Here is a 6,000-nt window from a genome sequence, read left to right as displayed (position 1 = left end):
GTTACAATCCATTGTAGTATCTGTATGTATTCAAAATGCAATTAAAATATCTCCTGAGGACTATGTGAAATAATTACTACACTCATTGATTAGCCCTCTTCTAAATCAGTAATTGGAATTTTGAACTTGTTTCCTTTGTGTACCAAATGCAGTCAGATTACATTGCAGAATAATAATAATAATTAATAATAATAATAATAATGATTTAACTACAGATGTATTCTGACAGATCTCTTAAAGTCATGGTGAATGCGAAAGGGAGCTGAGCTATGTTTTTTTCAATCCTTCCTCCCTTAAAAAAACTTCTGAATAATGAAAATTGTATTTTGTTTTTCAGTTGTTTCGTTTTTAGAACTTTCAGAAAGTTCTCACTCAGCCCCTACTAGAAGAAGCCTTGTCTACTTAGAGGGCTTTTGCTAAGCACTCAGGAGGTATATTGTTCTACTAATTTAACATAGTTTTGTGCTGACATCAGTGTAATCAGCTTTTAAATGTATAGACCTACAAAACTCTACAGGACTCTGGTCTCCCTTATTCTGGGCTGCCTTCCAAAGGCTGGCCATCCTCTCCCTTTTAATTGCACATAATCCTACAATCACCCAGAGACAATTGCTGACCACCTACACTGACTGTAGCTATAGTATCAGAGTAAGATTGTGGGTTTGTTTATTTTTTCATCAAGAATAAACTGGTCTCCTTTGCAACAAAAGCAGCTCCCTTCAGTCCAGAGACTTGATAGGATCACCGTTACTCTGACATCTGGATTGTGAGTGGTTTAAGAAAAATAGTCATAAAAGTTTCTTGGAAAACAGTTGATTAGGTATTGAAGGGTAAAATGTCTTTTGATTTTGGTTTTGCAAAATTAATAATGAGGCAGGGGATTTTTCTTGCGATGTTTTCTATCACCAGAATTTCTGAGCCCCCCTGGGCTGCTGCAGGCTGTTGGCTGGAAGGGTGAGTAGCTCTTGCAGTGAGGCAGGTGAGTGCTGATCCAGAAACAACGGCAGCAGGTGATTTATTACCTTGGCGAGGACTTTGCCTTCCACAGATGGAGGCTTTGTCATACAGCCCTTGAACTGGTTTCTTCCAAAAGCTTGTTCATATCTGCATTGCCTGCTAATTGCAATACAAGCAGCTCCTGACATACTCCATTGACTATTGGGCATCTCTCATTTTAAGAGAGAATTACAATTTTTATAGTTAGAAATACTCATCTAGCAGTATAAATCGCGCCACTAAGAGAAGATTCTGCTGAGACATCATATTTGATTGCCATGCTGACTGCAGTCAGACATTGGAGCTGAGCGATTTTAAAATAGATTACTGTATGAATAAGCAAATAAATCTCTGAAGCCTCATAAATAATGCTAAGGAAGGAATGTAATTGTAGGTGCTGTAATGATGAGATATGGCAGTGCCACACAGCAGATAGAGCATACAAAATGCAACCATGGAATAGTGCTAGAGTGAAAACAAGACTGAAAGAGTAGGAGCAGAAAAAGGACTACACTTTGCAAACAGGGAGCAGGACAGCAAGCTGTGCTGACCACTGGGTATACCAAAAGAGATACTTTTTGCTTGACAATTAGGCTACGATAATGTACCCAGGAAGAATTACTACTCATCCTGAAATACATTAGTGTTACTGCAACTGCAAGACACATTTTACCTAAGTAAAGTCACAGTCAGAAAACTTACTTCTACGTTGGTGTTTCTTGTTTTATTGGGTTTGGGTTAGTTTTTTTTATTTGCACTACTCAGGAAAATGAAGGCTTCTAAATAAAATAAGGGTGGTGTCTGGAAGCCCTCTTTAGTCTTGTTGTTTGGACAAATAATTATTTTGTTTATTACTAGCTGCATTTGGCAAGAGAAGTAGCATCTGATAAGAAGTTAAATCATCACTACCGAAGGTGACTTTCATTTTAAATATGATGGGTCAAATCCCTAACATTTAGGTATGTGAAAATGTAGATTTTTTTTCTTTTTTTTGGATGGTTGGGGTTTGTGTTATGGTTGTGTAAGAACCATGAATTTCTACAAAGAGAGGGATTGATAAGACATTTTTAAAGCTTATTTGAGGTAATTAAAATATTCTCAATTATCTAGTTGGCCAAGCTGATGCGAGTCTTGACTCCATTCACTCTCTAATGACATTATCAGAAAAAATATTGTGTAAGAGGGTAGAAAGATCTCAGGATCTGGTTCTGTACCTAAAAGCTGACCTGGTTCTTTACTTAAAAGCCAAGAGTATTGGCTAAGTCAGTACAAGAGTCAAAGGAAGAATTCCTTGCCAGTTTTATTCTTCAACAAGGTAACTGAGGTGGTAAGAGTTTTGTATAAACAAAAGTATAAAGTCCTAAACAAGAAGACAACTAGTACATTGGACCATAATGGTTCAATAGCTCTATATAGCAGGACATTTTTCTGCAATGAGTCTGCGACACTCAGGAGACTGCTGTTTATTATCAGCATTGCAGGGAGGAAGAAGAATTATATTAAGTACATAAATCATCTTAGGAGGATGCTTTTTCTTTGTACTTTGTTTTTCCTTGGAATGACATAGCCTTGAGGGCATCCGTGAATCCTGACCAGCAAGGCTGCTTTTTGTATAAGTGACTGAACATTTGTACTCGTAAGGGCTGGTACAATATGGAAGGGGAAAACTTTAGAGGAAAAGAAGGTCATGAGGGATGTGGTGTGGAATACTGGTACCTCCAAGTCAGTTGATATTCTTGACCTTGCTAGGTTACAGTTTGGGTCATTCAGCATGTTTGAAAGCGCATACAGTTTTACAAGTTTTTGTAGTGGGGATGCAGGCATCCAGAATCTAACAGGTATATAGGTGCATCTCCCTCATTTTTGACAATTACTTGATATAATTTTATACCAAGTTCTTTGTTTTTAAAGAATTTCAGGCACTGAGAATACAGAGTGCATATTTATTTCTAAGCTTTAAGTAGAACACGTGGTGTATTTTTTAATCCTTTCCATACTTTTCAGTTAAGTGTTCACAAGACTGTATATCAAATACAATACCAAGTTTTTCTATCTTTCTACAAGCCAATTTAAGTTTCATCTGAATTTGGTATATGTCTTTCACAAAACACTAAATGGGGAATATGTGCTTCAAGCATTAAGATGGTGTATGTCCTTTTCTCCATTTACATTGCATTATATTTCACTTTTTTTTCTTTGAGGCAGAGAGAGCAGATACGAAATGTGTTGTGTTACAGGGGCACACAATGTGTTTCATTGTGCCTGGCTTCAAGGAATGTACTATAATGTTTGACTGCTCACAAATTTACATAATTATCTGCTCAGTTGAATACAGGACTGTTGTGTTGTATTTCTTGTTACTCAAACATTTGGGGAAAAGATTTTTCTGTGTATAATTTTATTTTCATACTGATCTCTATTTTGTTTAAGACCATGTTTCATCATGAAATCACTTAATTAAAATAAATCTTCTTACAAAATCCACTTTGGAGATCAACTCTTTTATTGTGCCTCTGAATATATCGTAACATCATTTTTTAAATGAGTACCTCTTATATCTAGATCATTCTATGTCCTTTTCAGCATTTTAAAACCGTTGGAGAAACTACAAGATACTCTTTCTTATATCACCTTTTCTAAGTGACTTCTGGTGGCCTAGGGAGTCTGGCATGTTACAAACTGCAATTTTGGAAGCAGAAAAAGTAAGGATTCTGCAGCCATAGGCAACATAATTTGAACAAGAACTACACATGAAACAAAAACTGTGACAAATTAAACAAAGCACCAGATACTACAGCCAACAGTGGAGAGGCCCAGGCTTCGCTAAGAGTCTCTGCTTTTGAATGGAGCATCAGAACTGGCAGTGACATAATTTACAACACTGGCTGTAGTACAGAAAAGCAGTGTATTTTCACAGGGAAATATCTTCAGGGAAAAATACATTTTTCTGTCTTTCATAAAAGTCAGTAGCCCCCACCAAAGATTTCCTTTTACTTCTGTAAGAGATACTGCTAGTTCCAGTGAGAGATACTGGTCTTTATTCAGCACTTAGGCAAGGGTTCTCCCCACCAAGCCACAGTCCAAGCAAACCTTTGCTCTAGAATGGTTAAATGGCAAGTTGTCACTTCTCCTGTGTGTTACATAAACTCTTTGTAGAATCTAATATTGAAGTGATGTTTCTATTATTTTAAAACTTTTCCTAGAAAGTAATTTTGCCTTATCTTGCTGCTACCAGAAATGCAATGCAAGCTAACCTAAATCATTGAAAGGGAGCTGCTGTGGGCAGAGAAGAGGCTTTGAGACCTGAGCCCTTTCAGACTCTGTTCTCTGTCGTCGTTCTCAGTGTTAAGACTTGTAAGACATTTTCATCCAGATCACTGATAACTGACCAATTGCTCATTTTTCCCTCCATATGAAGACTGGAGTTTGTATGAAGCTCATGCTGGGTGGCACTGGGGCAATTGTGGTAAGCGGTGACTGGGTGAAATACAGAGACTTGGCCCATTGCATTGAAGATTGCCCTTTGTTGCTTATTTCCTGTGTGTGAAGGTGGTGGGACTCCTGCAGAGATTTTGGCATGGGCAAAAAAAAAAAAAAAAAAAACACCTCAGATTTTTTTAAATTATGTGTATTAAATAAAAACATAATTCTTTTTGAATGAGGGGGGGATCTGTATGCAATGATTAGGTCACGTCCAGAACTGTCTATTGCAGATGAGGCAGGAGGTGGCATGCTGATTCTGAGGGGCCTGTGGCAAAATGTCATTCTGTGTTGTGAATAGTTCATGCTTCAGGTTGATTTGGTATCAGACAGGTTGCTTCAGCTAACAGTGCTCTTGTAGATGTTTGGGGCATGGGTCATCTCTATAGGGCGCTGGTTTGTGGGGGGGTGGTGTTGCATATGTTATCCCCACAGAGTGAGAGAAACAACATTCAGTGTAAGTACAGGAGTATCCCCTAAGATGGGGGGGGTGGGTTTATGCTATGATCTGAGATGCACTGAATCAGCACATTTTTCAGCTAGCCTACTACTCTGTGTGGTGGTCTGGTGTGCCAAATCCATGCTCTTTTGCCAGGCAAACAGCTGTGGGTACTTTGCGCAACAACAATCATCCACTTTGCAGGCAGATTTGCTTCTTGAAGGCTGCAGTAGTAGAGGCAACGTATAGAAGATGTGGATCTTTCCCCATGACTTTTGAACTGCAGAACACTGAAGATGCTCAGGTAAGGCTTTGTTTTGCATGAGTTGTTGCATTACTTACGCATGTACTGCCCCGTGGAACGGCTATGCCACAAAGAGGCTTAACAGCTTGGTGGAGATACTCTTTTGCCTCATGTTTTTTGAGGCCTTTTTGGTGCTACAGATCAGGGTCTTGCCTTGTCAATGACTGCTCAGAGAAGTTACCACAAAAAGCTGGAGAAGGTGGCTCAGGCATTCTCAGCTTCCATCTATGTGGCTCAATGTTGTGCACTTGTCCCCCACTCTAGCGACACAGTTATCTGCTGATAAGGGTAGGCTGCTGTCTGTTCAGTCCAAATGACATCAACCCCATGGGAGGTTTCAGTTGAAATTGGCACTTCTTGAGGGAACTGAGCTTTTTCCACAAGGTTAGCGTCCTAAACCACTTACAGCTCTGATCAACGTGAGTGGTACATCACAGCTTTGCCAAATGGACAACTGATCAAGAAGAAATAGTTCTTTTCATGAAAGCCTCTGAAGACTGCAAAAAGCCAGCTTTGTAATGGATAGATAATTAAGGAAAGCAAGAGAAGAATGGGAATTATGAAGCTAACACCTTTGGGATAATTAAAAAATAGCAATTAATGACCAGATGTACGCATTAGTAATAAGCATAGTTCATGATCCTGTACAGTTGTGACCTTCAGCCTACCACTCCCCCTTCTCCGCCCTTTGTTTGTCATTCTCTGTGGTGGTGTATCTAAGTAAAATTCCAAAGTCCTAAGGGTGGAGTCCTGCCAATTATACCCTTCTCTAAGTGCCATA

This window comes from Buteo buteo, chromosome 5 (genome assembly GCF_964188355.1).
Source record: "Buteo buteo chromosome 5, bButBut1.hap1.1, whole genome shotgun sequence".
In the NCBI taxonomy this organism is placed as follows: Eukaryota; Metazoa; Chordata; class Aves; order Accipitriformes; family Accipitridae; genus Buteo; species Buteo buteo.
The sequence above is the reverse complement of the archived record's forward strand: the minus strand, read 5'-3'. Positions refer to the sequence as shown.